Consider the following 17,598-nt stretch of genomic DNA (forward strand, 5'->3'; position numbering starts at 1 on the left):
GGCTCGCTCCCCCAGTCCGTGGCTCGTTCCCCCAGTCCGTGGCTCGCTCCCCCAGTCCGTGGCTCGCTCCCCCAGTCCGTGGCTCGCTCCCCCAGTCCGTGGCTCGCTCCCCCAGTCCGTGGCTCGCTCCCCCAGTCCGTGGCTCGCTCCCCCAGTCCGTGGCTCGCTCCCCCAGACAGCGGCTCGTTCCCCCAGTCCGCGGCTCGCTCCCCCAGTCCGCGGCTCGCTCCCCCAGTCCGCGGCTCGCTCCCCCAGTCCGCGGCTCGTTCCCCAGTCCCCGGCTCGCTCCCCCAGTCCGTGGCTCGCTCCCCCAGTCCGTGGCTCGCTCCCCCAGTCCGTGGCTCGCTCCCCCAGTCCGTGGCTCGCTCCCCCAGTCCGTGGCTCCTTCCCCCAGTCCGTGGCTCGCTCCCCCAGTCCCCGGCTCGCTCCCCCAGTCCGTGGCTCGCTCCCCCAGACAGCGGCTCGTTCCCCCAGTCCGCGGCTCGCTCCCCCAGTCCGCGGCTCGCTCCCCCAGTCCGTGGCTCGCTCCCCCAGTCCGCGGCTCGTTCCCCAGTCCCCGGCTCGCACCCCCAGTCCGTGGCTCGCTCCCCCAGTCCGTGGCTCGCTCCCCCAGTCCGTGGCTCGCTCCCCCAGTCCGTGGCTCGTTTCCCCAGTCCGTGGCTCGTTCCCCCAGTCCGTGGCTCGCTCCCCCAGTCTGTGGCTCGTTCCCCCAGTCCGTGGCTCGTTCCCCCAGTCTGTGGCTCGCTCCCCCAGTCCGTGGCTCGTTCCCCCAGTCCGTGGCTCGCTCCCCCAGTCCGTGGCTCGCTCCCCCAGTCCGTGGCTCGCTCCCCCAGTCCGTGGCTCGTTCCCCCAGTCTGTGGCTCGCTCCCCCAGTCCGTGGCTCGCTCCCCCAGTCCGTGGCTCGTTCCCCCAGTCTGTGGCTCGCTCCCCCAGTCCGTGGCTCATTCCCCCAGTCCCCGGCTCGCTCCCCCAGTCCGTGGCTCCTTCCCCCAGTCCGTGGCTCGCTCCCCCAGTCCGTGGCTCGTTCCCCCAGTCCGTGGCTCGCTCCCCCAGTCCGTGGCTCGTTCCCCCAGTCCGTGGCTCGCTCCCCCAGTCCGCGGCTCGTTCCCCAGTCCCCGGCTCGCTCCCCCAGTCCGTGGCTCGCTCCCCCAGTCCGTGGCTCGCTCCCCCAGTCCGTGGCTCGTTCCCCCAGTCTGTGGCTCGCTCCCCCAGTCCGTGGCTCGCTCCCCCAGTCCGTGGCTCGTTCCCCCAGTCCGTGGCTCGCTCCCCCAGTCCTTGGCTCGCTCCCCCAGTCCCCGGCTCGCTCCCCCAGTCCGTGGCTCGTTCCCCCAGTCCCCAGCTCGCTCCCCCAGTCCGTGGCTCGCTCCCCCAGTCCGTGGCTCGCTCCCCCAGTCCGTGGCTCGCTCCCCCAGTCCGTGGCTCGTTCCCCCAGTCCGTGGCTCGTTCCCCCAGTCCGTGGCTCGCTCCCCCAGTCCGTGGCTCGCTCCCCCAGTCCGTGGCTCGCTCCCCCAGTCCGTGGCTCGTTCCCCCAGTCCGTGGCTCGTTCCCCCAGTCTGTGGCTCGCTCCCCCAGTCCGTGGCTCGCTCCCCCAGTCCGTGGCTCGTTCCCTCAGTCTGTGGCTCGCTCCCCCAGTCCGTGGCTCATTCCCCCAGTCCCCGGCTCGCTCCCCCAGTCCGTGGCTCCTTCCCCCAGTCCGTGGCTCGCTCCCCCAGTCCGTGGCTCGTTCCCCCAGTCCGTGGCTTGCTCCCCCAGTCCGTGGCTCGCTCCCCCAGTCCGTGGCTCGTTCCCCCAGTCCGTGGCTCGCTCCCCCAGTCCGCGGCTCGTTCCCCAGTCCCCGGCTCGCTCCCCCAGTCCATGGCTCGCTCCCCCAGTCCGTGGCTCGCTCCCCCAGTCCGTGGCTCGTTCCCCCAGTCCGTGGCTCGTTCCCCCAGTCCGTGGCTCGTTCCCCCAGTCCGTGGCTCGCTCCCCCAGTCCGTGGCTCGCTCCCCCAGTCCGTGGCTGGTTCCCCCAGTCCCCGGCTCGCTCCCCCAGTCCGTGGCTCCTTCCCCCAGTCCGTGGCTCGCTCCCCCAGTCCGTGGCTCGCTCTCCCAGTCCGTGGCTCATTCCCCCAGTCCGTGGCTCGTTCCCCCAGTCCGTGGCTCGTTCCCCCAGTCCGTGGCTCGCTCCCCCAGTCCGTGGCTCGTTCCCCCAGTCCGTGGCTCGCTCCCCCAGTCCGTGGCTCGCTCCCCCAGTCCGTGGCTCATTCCCCCAGTCCGTGGCTCGTTCCCCCAGTCCGTGGCTCGCTCCCCCAGTCCGTGGCTCGCTCCCCCAGTCCGTGGCTCGTTCCCCCTGTCCCCAGCTCGCTCCCCCAGTCCGTGGCTCGCTCCCCCAGTCCGTGGCTCATTCCCCCAGTCCGTGGCTCGTTCCCCCAGTCCGTGGCTCGCTCCCCCAGTCCCCGGCTCGCTCCCCCAGTCCGTGGCTCGCTCCCCCAGTCCGTGGCTCGTTCCCCCAGTCCGTGGCTCGTTCCCCCAGTCCCCGGCTCGCTCCCCCAGTCCCCGGCTCGCTCCCCCAGTCCGTGGCTCATTCCCCCAGTCCGTGGCTCATTCCCCCAGTCCGTGGCTCGCTCCCCCAGTCCGTGGCTCGCTCCCCCCCTCCCCCAGTCCGTGGCTCGCTCCCCAGTCCGTGGCTCGCTCCCCCAGTCCGTGGCTCGCTCCCCCAGTCCGTGGCTCGTTCCCCCAGTCCGTGGCTCGCTCCCCCAGTCCGTGGCTCGCTCCCCCAGTCCGTGGCTCGCTCCCCCAGTCCGTGGCTCGCTCCCCCAGTCCGTGGCTCGCTCCCCCAGTCCGTGGCTCGCTCCCCCAGTCCGTGGCTCGTTCCCCCAGTCCCCGGCTCGCTCCCCCAGTCCGTGGCTCGTTCCCCCAGTCCGTGGCTCGTTCCCCCAGTCCGTGGCTCGCTCCCCCAGTCCGTGGCTCGCTCCCCCAGTCCGTGGCTCGCTCCTCCAGTCCGTGGCTCGTTCCCCCAGTCCGTGGCTCGTTCCCCCAGTCCGTGGCTCGTTCCCCCAGTCCGTGGCTCGTTCCCCCAGTCCGCGGCTCGCTCCCCCAGTCCCCGGCTCGCTCCCCCTGTCCGTGGCTCGCTCCCCCAGTCCGTGGCTCGCTCCCCCAGTCCGTGGCTCGCTCCCCCAGTCCGTGGCTCGCTCCCCCAGTCCCCGGCTCGCTCCCCCTGTCCGTGGCTCGCTCCCCCAGTCCGTGGCTCATTCCCCCAGTCCATGGCTCGCTCCCCCAGTCCGTGGCTCATTCCCCCAGTCCCCGGCTCGCTCCCCCAGTCCGTGGCTCGCTCCCCCTGTCCGTGGCTCGCTCCCCCAGTCCGTGGCTCGCTCCCCCAGTCCGTGGCTCGCTCCCCCGGCTCGCTCCCCCCTCCCCCAGTCCCCGGCTCGCTCCCCCCCTCCCCCAGTCCCCGGCTCGCTCCCCCAGTCCCCGGCTCACTCCCCCCCACCCCACCCCGTCTCTCACATTTGCAATCGAAAAATGCGCTGTTTCGATCCCATTGATCACATGACCTGATTGGTCCCCTTGGAGGATAAGACACACCCAGCAGTTTCTCTGGAATGTGTCATTAGAACCACACAGCCCAAGTTCTTAGTGACTTTACATCGTGCAATTCGAGCCATTCTGACTGTCGACTTCAGACAGGAGAGAGCTCCCCATCCCAGCCCAAGTTCCTGACAATCCCCCCAGCCCAAGTTCCTGACACCCGCCTCCCCCCCCAGACCAAGTTCCTGAAGCACCCCCCCAGCCTAAGTTCATGTCCCCCCCAGTCAAATTTCCTAAATTCCTCCCACACCACAAGTTCCTGCCAAATCCCAGCCCAAGTTCCTGACCGCCCCCCCACCCCGCCGCGTAAGTTCATGCCCCATCCCAGTCCAAGTTTGTTGCTTTTCGAACGCTAACCCAAAAACCCTAGTAGCTGACAATAGATACTGACCCAAATAATGCAGGATGAATCAAACACATGGCAGAAATAATGTAAAAAATGTAATGACATTTATTGTCGCGGTCGGCAGCAGCTCTGGGGTCGGACTTGCAACGCTCCGGGGTCAGACTAGCAAAGCTCTGGGGTCGGACTGGCAACGCTCCGGGGTCGGACTGGCAACGCTCCGGGGTCAGACTAGAAAAGCTCTAGGGTCGGACTGGCAACGCTCCGGGGTCGGACTGGCAAAGCTCTGGGGTCGGACTGGCAAAGCTCTGGAGTCGGACTGGCAACGCTCCGGGATCGGACTAGCAACGCTCCGGGGTCGGACTAGCAAAGTTCTGGGGTCGGACTGGCAAAGCTCTGGGGTCGGACTAGCAAAGCTCTGGGGTTGGACTGGCAAAGCTCTGGGGTCGGACTAGCAAAGCTCTGGGGTCGGACTGGCAACGCTCCGGGATCGGACTAGCAAAGCTCCGGGATCGGACTAGCAAAGCTCCGGGATCGGACTAGCAAAGTTCTGGGGTCGGACTGGCAAAGCTCTGGGGTCGGACTAGCAAAGCTCTGGGGTTGGACTGGCAAAGCTCTGGGGTCGGACTAGCAAAGCTCCGGGGTCGGACTGGCAAAGCTCTGGGGTTGGACTGGCAAAGCTCTGGGGTCGGACTAGCAAAGCTCTGGGGTCGGACTGGCAAAGCTCTGGGGTCGGACTAGCAAAGCTCTGGGGTCGGACTGGCAACGCTCCGGGATCGGACTAGCAAAGCTCCGGGATCGGACTAGCAAAGCTCCGGGGTCGGACTGGCAAAGCTCTGGGGTCGGACTGGCAAAGCTCCGGGATTGGACTAGCAAAGCTCCGGGATCGGACTAGCAAAGCTCCGGGGTCGGACTGGCAAAGCTCTGGGGTCGGACTGGCAAAGCTCCGGGATCGGACTGGCAAAGCTCTGGGGTCGGACTGGCAAAGCTCTGGGGTCGGACTAGCAAAGCTCTGGGATCGGACTGGCAACGCTCCGGGATCGGACTAGCAAAGCTCCGGGATCAGACTAGCAAAGCTCTGGGGTCGGACTGGCAAAGTTCTGGGGTCGGACTGGCAAAGCTCTGGGGTCGGACTGGCAAAGCTCCGGGATCGGACTAGCAAAGCTCCGGGGTCGGACTGGCAAAGCTCTGGGGTCGGACTGGCAAAGCTCCGGGATCGGACTGGCAAAGCTCTGGGGTCGGACTGGCAACGCTCCGGGGTCGGACTGGCAACGCTCCGGGGTCAGACTAACAAAGCAATGCAGTCGGCAGCAGCACAGCTCCTCATGATGCAGGCCCCACTTCTGTTTTCGGATTCGAGGAGTCTGCGCATACACGGGATAGAGGGGGGCGGAGTCCAGAGCGGTCGTGCGCATGCGTAGCACGTCGGGGGTGGAGTCCTGGGCGCACATGCGTTGAAGGACATAAGAATATAAGAAATAGGAGCAGGAGTTGAAATTGCAGCAGCAGTAGGCAATTTGGCCCTTCGAGTCTGCTCCGTCATTCAATAAGATCATGGCTGATCTAATCATAGACTCAGCTCCATTTTTCCCTGCCTGCTCCCCATAACCCTTTACTCCCTTATCGCTCAAAAATCTGTCTATCTCTGCGTTAAATATATTCAATGACCCAGCCTCCACAGCTCTCTGAAGCACAGAATTCCATAGATTTACAACCCTCTGAGAGAAGAAATTTCTCTTCATCTCAATTTTTAATGGGCGGCCCCTTATTCTGAGACTATGCCCCTAGTTTTAGTTTCCCCTATGAGTGGAAATATCCTCTCTGCATCCACCTTGTCGAACCCCCTCATTACCTTATGTTTTAATAAGATTACACCTCATTCTTCTGAACTCCAAAGTGCATACTCAACCTATCTTCATAAGTCAACCCCTCATTTTCAGAATCAACCGAGTGAACCTTCTCTGAACAGCCTCCAATGCATGTATATCCTTCCTTAAATACGGAGGCCAAAACTATATGCAGTACTCCAGGTGTGGCCTTACCAATGCACTGTACAGTTGTAGCAAGACTTCTCTGCTCTAACCCCCTTGCAATAAAGGCCAACATTCCATTTGCCTTCCTGATTACTTACTGTACCTGCATCCTAACCTTTTGTGTTTCATGCACAAGGACCCCCAGGTCCCTCTGTACTACAGCACTTTGCAATTTTTCTCCATTTAAATTATAATTTGCTTTTCTATGTTTTCTGTCAAAGTGGATAACCTCACATTTTCCCACCTTATACTCCATCTGCCAAATTTTTGCCCACTCACTTAGCCTGTCTATATCCCTTTGCAGATTTTTTTGTGTCCTCCTCACAATTTGCTTTCCCACCCATCTTTGTATCATCAGCAAACTTGGCTACATTACACTCGGTCCCTTCATCCAAATCATTAATATAGATTGTAATAGTTGAGGACCCAGCACCGATCCCTGCGGCACCCACTAGTCACTGTTTGCCAACCGGAAAATGACCCATTTATCCCGACTCTCTGTTTTCTGTTAGTTAGCCAATCCTCTATCCATGCTAATAGATTACTCCCAACCCTGTGAACTTTTATCTTGTGCAGTAACCTTTTACGTGCCACCTTATCGAATACCTTCTGGACATCCAAATACACCACATCCACTGGTTCCCCCTTATCCACCCTTCTTGTTACATCCTCAAAGAATTCCAGCAAATTTTTCAAACATGATTTTCCGTTTCATAAAACCATGCTGACTTTGCTTGACGGTACTATGATTTTCTAAATATCCCATTACTGCTTCCTTAATAATGGACTCCAGCATTTTCCCGACGACAGATGTTAGGCGAACAAAAAAAAAACAATTTTATCAGTCTTTCTGTGGAATTGGTTTGAAATTAAACACAAACTGGTCTATAGTTTCTTGCTTTCTGTCTGCCTCCTTTTTAAAATAAGGACACACAAAAAACTGTTGCAAATAATCACTGATAATACAGAAAAAGACATTTTACTAATTTTATGACAATTTTTCTTAACCCATTTTTAGAGCAATAAAGAATCTAAATGCTATTCAACAGTTTGTTAGCACTTTCCACCAGGATGGCAGGACTGACAAATGAAGAAAGACTGGATCGACTAGGCTTATATTGACTGGAATTTAGAAGAATGAGAGGGGATCTCATAGAAACATATAACATTCTGACGGGACTGGACAGGTTAGATGCAGGAAGAATGTTCCTGATGTTGGGGAAGTCCAGAAGCAGGGGTCACAGTCTAAGGATAAGGGGTAAACCATTTAGGACCGAGATGAGGAGGAACTTCTTCACTCAGAGTTGTGAGCATGTGGAATTCTCCACCACAGAAAGTTATTGAGGCCAGTTCGTTAGATATATTCAAAAGGGAGTTAGATGTGGCCCTTAAGGCTAAGGGGATCAAGAGGTATGGAGAGAAAGCAGGAATGGGGTACTGAAGTTGCATGGTCAGCCATGATCATATTGAATGGTGAAGCAGGCTCGAAGGGCCGAATGGCCTACTCCTGCATCTACTTTCTATGTTTCTATGTTTCTGTATTACATATGCTTTTTACTTGTGTTCTGTTTGATTCAGGCTTTCTCCCAACAATGAACTCAGATTGACAACCAAAATACAATTGCCATAAACACCCTGCTTCTGGTTGTTTTGTGTCTGCTGAAGAATGAGATGTTAAAGAGCTATTAAAGAAAGAAAGACTTACATTTCTATAGCGCCATTCACGACCACCGGATGTCTCAAAGCGCTTTACAGCCAATGAAATACTTTTGGAGTGTCGTCACTGTTGTAATAGGGGAGTTACAGCAGCCAATATGCGCACAGCAAGCTCCCACAAACAGCAGTGTGATAATGACCAGATAATCTTTTAGTAATGTTGATTGAGGGATAAATATTGGCCAGGACACTGGGGATAAATCCTCTGCTCTTCTTCAAAATAGTGCCATGGGATCTTTTACATCCACCTGAGAGAGCAGATAGGGCCTCGGTTTAACATCTCATCTGAAAGACATCACCTCCAACAGTGCAGTACTCCCTCAGCACTGCACTGGAGTGTCAGCCTAGATTTATGTGCTCAAGTCCCACTCCAGGGGACTTGAGCCGTCAACTGAACCCGCAACTTTCTGACTCCAAGGCGAGTGTGCTACACACTGAGCTATAGCTCCCATTCCATATTGCACATTCTCACAGCGAACACATTCTGATAAAAGGTCAACGACCTGAAATGTTACAAAAGCAAAATACTGCGGATGCTGGAAATCTGAAATAAAAACTGAAAATGCTGGAAATCAGGCAGCATCTGTTCTGATGAAAGCTCATCGACCTGAAACATTAACTCCATTTCTCTCTCCACAGATGCTGCCTGCCCTGCTGAGTATTTCCAGCATTTTCTGTTTTTATTTCAGATTTCCAGTATTCGCAGTAGTTTGCTTTTGTTTTAGTGATGAATTATTTGTGTAGAACCAGGATTTGTACACACTCAAATTGCAAACAAGATGCAGGTAGAAAGATATAGATCAGACACATTGAGGAGGTGGAGATCATCACTCAAGACAAATTCATCCGATTAGGAATGCAACTAGTTTGACTGGTTCAATTTATAGTGGAGAACAATGGCACAGTTAAAAGCAAAACCACAGCTAAGATTCCAGCAAAGAAGTCAGAAAGCAAAGGAAAACCTGCTAAATTACCTGGGTATTCTGCGACGAGTGTCTCACTACCTGACTCCTCAAAGTCTTTCCACCATCTACAAGGCACAAGTCAGGAGTGCGATGGAATACTGTCATAGAATCATAGACTCATAGAAATTTACAATACGGAAGGAGGCCATTTTGGCCCATTGTGTCTGTGCCGGCTGATAAAGAGATATCCAGCCTAATCCCACTTTCCAACTCTTGGTCTGTAGCCTTGTAGGTTAGGGCACTTCAAGTGCATATCCAGGTACTTTTTAAATGTGGTGAGGCTTTCTGCCTCTACCATCCTTTCAGGCAGTGCGTTCCAGATCCCCACCATCCTCTGGGTGAAAAGAATTTCCCCTCAAATCCCCTCTAAACCACCTACCAATTACTTTAAATCTACACCCCTTGGTTGTTGACCCCTCTGCTAAGGGAAATAGGTCTTTCCTATCCACCCTATCTAGGCCCCTCATAATTTTATACACCTCAATAAGTTCTCCCCTCAGCCTCCTCTGTTCCAAAGAAAACAACCCCAGCCTATCCAATCTTTCCTCTTAGCTAAAATTCTGCAGTCCAGGCTGTCATGTATCTTACATTATTATATATAACTGTATCCTAACATGCTTTACATGACTGTAATAAGATATGACCTGTAACCACCAGCATACCTTACCACCAGGGGTGCACTTGCAAGAGACAGGTATATAAGGACAGGTCCCAGGCAAGTGCAGCATTCCAGAGCTGTGAAATAAAGGTGCAGGTCCAGAGTGACCTTGACTTCACTACATGCCTCGTGTGAATCTGTACTGAGGGGACAGGACTTTACCCAGGCAATTTCCTCGTAAATCTCCTCTGTGCCATCTCTAATGCAATCACATCTTCCCTGTAATGTGGTGACCAGAACTGCACGCAGTACTCTAGCTATGGCCTAACAAGTGTTTCGTACAGTTCAAGCATAACCTCCCTGCTCTTGCATTCTATGCCTCGGCTAATAAAGGCAAGTATTCCGTATGCCTTCTTAACCACCTTATCTACCTGGCCAGCTACCTTCAGGGATCTGTGGACATGCACTCCAAGGTCCTTCTGTTCCTCTACACTTCTCAGTGCCCTACCATTTAATGTGTATTCCCTTGCCTTGTTAGCCCTCCCCAAATGCATTACCTCACTTCTCAGGATTGAATTCCATTTGCCACTGTTCTGCCCACCTGACCAGTCCATTGATATCTTCCTGCAGTCTACAGCTTTCTTCTTCATTATTAACCACATGGCCAATTTTTGTATCATCTGCAAACTTTTTAATTGTGCTAGATGTTGTCGAGCTTCTTGAGTGTTGTCGCCATCCAGGTAAAGGATGCCGACAACACTCAAGAAGCTCAACACCATCCAGGACAAAGCAGCCCGCTTGATTGGCACCACCTTAAACATCCACTCCCTCCACTACCAGCGCACCATGGCTGCAGTGCATGCCATCTACAAGATGCACTGCAGCAACTCGCTAAGGTTTCTTCGGCAGCACCTCCCAAACCCATGATCTCTACCACCTAGAAGGACAAGGGCATGAAATATTTATAGATGAGGAAAACTATTCAACCAATCTTAATTCATTCATCCAGTACAACCCTACACCCCCTCCCACCACGCCGCCTCCAACCATTGCTGCATTTAGTTATTACTGAAGAGACCTGACTGTTGCCAACGAGTTGGAAGTAGCTGCACGTGCACAGTTCCAGTCTTTATTTTTTAGGCACATGGGAACACCACCATCTGCAAGTTCCCCACCAAGCCACACACCATCCTGATTTGGAAATATATTGTCGTTCCTTCATCGTTATTGGGTCACAATCCTGGAATTCCCTCCCTAACAGCACTGTGGGAGTACCTTCACCACATGGACTTCAGCAATTCAAGAAGGCGGCTCACCTTCTCAAGGGCAATTAGGAATGGGCAATAAATGCTGGCCTTGTCAATGACAGCCACATCGCGTGAATTAATATATATTTTTTAAAGTACGGGGAAAACTGGTGCCAAAAGGACTGAGCCGATGACTGGAAACTAGCAACTACTTGCCAAGGCTTCTAGCAGAGATTATAACCCCTGTCATTATTGAGGGATTTGACTCACAAGAGCATGAAATACTTATAGATGAGGAAAACTATTCAACCAATCTTAATTCATTCATCCAGTACAACCCTACACCCCTCCCACCACCCCGCCCCCAACCATTGCTGCATTTAGTTGTTACTGAAATGACCTGACTGCTGCCAACGAGCTGGAAGTAGCTGCACGTGCACAGTTCCAGTCTTTATTTTTGTTTGTTGCTGTCGGATTTCCCAAAATGAGAAGTAAAGAGGCAGATTAAAAAAATCATATTCCGTTGTAGTTTCATTTATCCTGCACAACTTCTAGTAGTTTCCGATTCGTTGGCAGCAGTCACTCCGTCCGTTGCCGAAATGACTGTGGTTTTTGCTTTCACCACTCTGGCTCGAAGTCCTTTCCAAGTGTCCAAGTGTGAATCATTTCTGTGAAGAGAATAACCTACAAATATATGTCCCAACGTTACCTTTTACTACTTGCACCTGTGCCCAGACTTGTCCTATTCCCACTGTTTATTTTAAAGTAGTATTTTGCATACCATTTACTATCTTATTTTCCTCTATAATATCACACCTCCAACTCAAACTACCGGCTGAAAAGCCCTAGGGCCTGAAACTGGTGGACATATCGCCCAAAATCGCCAAATTGATCGAAAAACACCTACATACCACCCGGTGAAAAATTCATCAGCGACATACCGCCGGGTGGTATGCATACCTACCGCCCATGCACACCGCCGACATACTGCCCAAAATTGCCAAATTGATCACTTACCACCGACATACCGCCAACCCTGCAGACTGCCCTGGAAAAGGTGGTTTTAAGTCGATCTTCAGTCGGCCGTATGCATCTTCACCTATAATTTTTTTTTTAATCTCTCACCCCCCCTTGTCTCTCCCACAGTGATCTCCCCCCAAGTAGCGATCTCCCCCCTCCCCCCCAAGCAGTGATCTCCCCCCACAGCAGCGATTTCCGCCGCACCCCCATCCCACATACTTGCACATCGCTCTCAGGCCAGTAGTCTCTGTCGATTCTGGTCGGTGTCTCTCGGGGGGCGGAGCTTCGTAGCAGCATGCGCGTGCGCACAACCCGGGACCCAAAGATTCCCGAGTGAAAATGACTTACTGCCTGCACACCGTTGGCTCCGCTCGCTGCACTCCGCTCGGCATACCGCCGAGAAAAAAGTAACGAAAATCGCGCACACTCCACCCTAGCGGTACCCGCCGGTATGAAACAACATACCACCGAGAAATGGGTGGACGACCGATTTCACCCCCCAGGTCTGTTCAGTCTTTCCTCATAACTCAGACTACTAATACTAGGGATTAACTGCATGGCTCCTCTCTACATTGCCGCCAGACTTCCTTGTTTCTTGGTGACCATTATTGGATACAGGTGTGGCTTGACCAGAATACTGTATTTGATTATGACTTCCTCTGACTTGTATTTTACTGCTTTGGCTATGAAGTTCAACATTCTATAGGCTTTGTTGATTCCAGCTCTGCATTGGTTGGACATGGTGAGCATTGAGCCTACTGGGACTCCTAGTTCTCTACAATTTCATCCTGACCTATTTCATAACTATTCATGAAGTATGTATGTTGACAATGTGCCTGTGTGCAGTACTTTACTCGGCTCCATTAAATTTCTTCTGCCATTGTTTTGGCCGCTCTCATTCTGTTCCGCTCATTCTATAGTTTTTCGTTGCCTCCTTCAATTCCGTTTGGTATCATCTGCAAATTTAACCCATTATACCCACTGGTCTGTATGGTTCAATAATATAGTGTATTTACTTATTGGTCTGTATGACTCAGTACTGCATCATGCAGCGTATCAGCAACCACTTGGCAAAATGTAACCTTTGCTCCACACTAACCGATATCTCTGACTGACGCAGTAAACCTATCATTTAAACACATAGACTTTATTATTTTTGAGTTCACTAAACCACTATGAAGAATATACCAATATCCACAAACCACCAACCGTAAAAAACATACTGTTACCACTCCTACATGACAGAGTTATAATCCAATCATAATTGGATAAAAGGATTGAACTTTAGAGCCATTTTTAAAATGATTATTTCTTTAAATATATGAGTTAACTCATTAGAGATAACAACTTCACTCATTTGCTTCATGGTCTATTGACCTAGGCATAATTTTAAATTGAAAGAGCAAAGAAGAGGAAGCATTAGATCAAAAATTCAACGTGAATTTACTTCCTAGTTTAAGGTCCTAACCAGTGAATGGGAACTAATTACGGAGAGAGTGAATGATGGTGATAGTCCGGGTTAGATTTCCCCCACAGAAGGGTGGGGGAGCAGGTTGACTACTGGTGTTACAGATAGAACATCCATTCACTGCGTTGACCATAATCATTACATTTAAACACCCAAATTCATGTATTCACTGTCACTCCGTAGCGCCGTGAAATGGCAATAAAATGGCGGCGGCCTCGCTTTCCCCAACTGGTGGTGGGTTCTGCGACGATCGCCATATTGCTCTCCCCCTTTGCGCTGTCGATAACTGGCAACGCCCTGCAAAAACAAATGGTGGCGTGGTGACGGCAATGGACGTGCAATGGCGACTTAACGTTACCAATGCGAACTTCCACCCTAGCGCTGAATTCAGCACTGGGTCCAAAGCAGGCTGACAGTGGCGATATCTGCAGCTCTTAAAGGGACACACACATCATTTAAGTGTTTGGACACTTTTTTTCAAAATGTTATTGAAGGGATGGCTTGCTGCAATAGATGTGAAAAGTTTTTTAAATGTGTAGGGAGTGCTGCTGGATGCATGCAAGGTCTCGGATGATAAATGAAAGCATATGAGAAGACAGAACATGCTGCGAATACTTGGCAGGTCACGCAACATACGTGGAAAGAAAAACAGAGTTCACGTCTCAGGTCGACATGCTGTCTGACCAACTGAGTATTTCCAGCATTTTATGCTGCCATTCACATTTACAGCTTCCGCTTGTAGCGGGAAGAGGAAGACGTAGAAGATTGTAGGAAGCCAAAGAGGAGAAATCAGATGGAAGGAAGCATTCCAGACAGCCCCTTTGTAGTAGGGATATCTGGGATGAAATTATCCACCTACAGGCCTACTAGTTGGGCAGACTGCCTCTTCTTGTTGACCCACTGGCTGGGCAGGCTGCCTCTTCTTGTTGAGCCATTAGTTGGGCAGGCTGCATTTCTTGGGGTTTGTGAAATGAGGAAGGCACATGGATGGAGTTGTGCTGATGGGAGGGGGGTAAAGCAAGAGGTGGATGCCAAAAGGTGGATAACGTACCAGGGTACCCATATCTTGTATTCTTTCATCATCATCGTCATAGGCAGTCCCTCGAAATTGTGGAAGACTTGCTTCCACTCTAAAAATGAGTTCTCAGGTGACTGTACAGTCCAATACAGGAATTACAGTCTCTGTCACAGGTGGGACAGACAGTTGTTGAAGGATGGGGTGGGTGGGGAGTCTTGTTTACCGCATGCTCCTTCCGCTGCCTGCGCTTGGTTTCTGCATGCTCTTGGTGACGAGACTCGAGATGCTCAGCGCCCTCCCGGATGCTCTTCCTCCACTTAGGGTGGTCTTGAGCCAGGGATTCCTTTTAGCCCCACTGCTGGCCAAGGGCTCAGCCATGCCCCCTGCCAAGAATGGCCTGCACCATCTCCTCCAAGGGAGTGGAGTGAAGTGAGGCTAGGAATGGGAGATGTGCCTCATCATTGTTGCAGATTGTTGGTAGGTGAGTGATTGGGAGTTGTGCATTGAGCAGTGCGTGAGGCCAATGGTGCAGTTGGTAGGAGACACCTTTTGAAGATGCATCAGTAACCTTGACCAGTGGTCTGAGGTCATGATGTTTCTTTGGGCACTGGAGCTAGGTGGTGGAGTGACACTGCTGGCAGTGACAGCCTCAGCGATGTGTTCCCACATTGTTCTTTCTGGAGGGTCTACTGGCTCCTTTGCACAATGCTGGAGTGCTGCGGTGGGTGGGGTGATTTGACCCATCCACCTCCATGGCACGAACCTGGTATTGCAGTACTTCCAGGAACGGTGCAGTGGCTCTAGGCCTTTTGGCTATGAGCATTGGCGCAGAGTGATCCTTGATGTGTGCAAGGTGACCTCTGGCGTTTGTGATTTGACAAAGAATTGGAAAGATTGGCTACGAAAAATAAAATTAAAAAAAATGCTGGAGTGCTGCATGTGAGACCCTCGGTGGACCTTCCCTGGCTTGCTGAACCTTTGTGTTAGTGCCAAGACAGTTTTCCCATTTGTTGAGGTTAGAAAGATAGATCAGTTTTAACAGCTGAATATTCACATTTGGAACTTCTTTTAAATATTGAATATTTCTTAAATGGCAGAAAGGGCTGAAAAATGTATTGATTCACCACATTTTATTTTGTATTGCTTCAATGTGCATGGCCCCTTTAAATCTCAGACCTCTTCATTGCCCACAATTCCTTGCGAGCTCCACAGCTTCGCTCACAGAGGCTGTGGGAAGTTGCAACGCCGCACTCCATCCCGGATCCCCACAGCAACACCACCAGGACGGCATTGCACACAAGGTGAGCACTGCGCCACCTTTCTCCATGCCCCCCAGACCAATTTCACTCGGTTAGCGTTGTGGCCATTTCCAGCGGTGTTAACTGCAGTTGCCAGTGACACTGACAACTTTGTTGGCGAACATGAAATTTTCCCCCTTAGAAACATATGAGGTGAAACTCTGGATGGGTTTTCCTCATCGTCCACTGCAATTTCAGCAGAAGAGCCGCGAAATCGACGGAAACATGGTGTTTGCTGTTTTTCCAAGATTCCCATGGATTCTTCTACTGGAAGATGGCAGATGGCCTGGAGAATCCCTCGGAAATTAACTCCAATAAAATCATCGAACATTACGGCATAGGAGGAGGTAATTTAGCTAAGTGTGTTAGGTTCTGACTATTTGCCAGAGCAATCCAAAATTACCCCTTTACCCCACTCTCTTCCCATAGTTCTATATATATTCATCAATCTCAAGCAGGGCTGGAGGGGATGGGAGATGGGGGCGGGGAGGCCTCGTGGGGGGTTTGGAGACCTGAGGCGGAGGGAGGTCTCGTGCGGGAATTGGAGGCTTGGGGAGGATGGGCTCGTGGGAGGGATCGGAAACTTGGGGGTTGGGGAGTTTAGTGGGGGGATCAGAAGCCTGTGTGGGGGGGACTGGGGATTGATTGTGCGGGGTTTTCCGATCATGTGGTGTGGGTCAGCCAGGGATGTTGGATCCAGGAGGTAGGTGTAAAGGCACTTACCTCCTGGATGCAGGAGTCCTCCTTGCTGTAGGTGGTGAGCTATTGAGGTGTACAAAACCTGACCAGCTACACTTAAAGACAAAATGGAGGTTAAAAAAGAGGCCTCCGGCTTCATTATAATATTCAAATAGACTGCCCGCCTCCTGGCAGCGGATTGGCCGTCTCCCATCCAATCTCTATTAAAATCGGAATGGGTGGCTTGGAGGCGGGTTGGGGGTTGGGATTCTGATTCTTAACACTTTAACTACCCCACACTCCCAACCCACCCGTTTGTATTAGGTTAAAATTCCCCGTGTTAACTCTATTTCTGTCTCCACAGATGCTGCCTGACCTGCTGAGTATTTCCAGCATTTTGTGTTTTTCTCGATTATAAGACTGACTGAAATTGTCACTTTGGTGATGTATGTCTCCAGTCAGCCCCAATTATGATCTCTCTCATGGCACTGTTAACCACCACTATTTAATGTATCTCTTACATTGGGGACAACTATAGTATAATTGGGATAGTGAATATTTAGGACAATGAACTTTTCAAATTATTGAAGTAATTAATGGAGTGCAATTTAGGATTTCTCTATACATTTGAATTCCACAGAAACAGATATTAAATTACACCTCTGAGGCGTTATAATAGCAGAACATAGGAGAGACTGTCACTCCAGTTCAGTGGAATTTTTCCATGAAGTAATTTACATAAAAACAGATTAGTCTGTGACCTCAAAGAGGGTGTGTTTGTTATCATATATATAGATGTTAAGTGATCAAAAATTCAACGACACACTTAACTTGCAGTGAGGCATTACTAGTCTATAAGTCTGTGTGGAGTTGCTATCTATTCTGGATGTATATTCGGTTATGAGTGAGTAAATTGTTTTTGTATAAATATATTGTTTCTAGTGTAGGAATGTAACAACTTTTATGTTAAAGAAGTTGCAAAACAAAAGCTGGCTAGACTCTGAGACTTGAGCCTAGACAGTGTGAGAGGAGTCCAGAACACAGCCTTTCCATCGGCACCATCAGAATTTGGGGCTTGCTCATGATTCCTTGGTCTGCTATTTTATCAGGTGGTTTAACGGATTTAAAGTAAGTGGATTAAGGCATGTATTAAAGCAGTGTCGAAAGTAATGTCATAGAACAGTGGTTCTCAAACCTTTTTGGTTGAAGGACCCTTTTTCAAATTAATTGGTAATCATGGATCCCCTATCTAAATCATAATATATAATACTCATAATATGAAAGTGCTGCATGTAAAGAGTATTTTAATAATGCCTTTAAGAAAACAGGTATTTACTTACAGCTATCAGTGAGATGGGTGTGCCTGCTTCTCACAGCCACTTAGTGCTGGACAATTTTTAAAACCGTCAGCAGGCTGGCCAAAGTGAATGACGGCCCGAGCACACGCTGGAATGCTGCTGGAAGCAGTGATCAGGAGGGGCGGGGAGGGAAGGGATTGGAGAGGGGAAACAGATTGGGGGGCGGCGGATGGTGTGATTAAGAGAGATGAGAAATGTTTGAGAGACTGAAAGCTGACATTACCAGATCAATGCTTAACATATTTGTGTGATATTTCACTATTATTTTAAAGCAGGCATGAAGCGATTTA

At 51.7% G+C, this 17,598-nt stretch overlaps 1 protein-coding gene across 1 annotated transcript in view; it reads left to right on the plus strand.

Moving 5' to 3' along the window:
- The window catches only part of ehf (ets homologous factor), a 43,242-nt gene that overhangs the window by 10,457 nt on the left and 15,187 nt on the right, over positions 1-17,598 (plus strand). The gene's annotated exons all lie outside the window — the stretch shown is intronic.

The sequence above is a fragment of the Pristiophorus japonicus genome, chromosome 14 (assembly GCF_044704955.1).
Source record: "Pristiophorus japonicus isolate sPriJap1 chromosome 14, sPriJap1.hap1, whole genome shotgun sequence".
Lineage (NCBI taxonomy): Eukaryota > Metazoa > Chordata > Chondrichthyes > Pristiophoridae > Pristiophorus > Pristiophorus japonicus.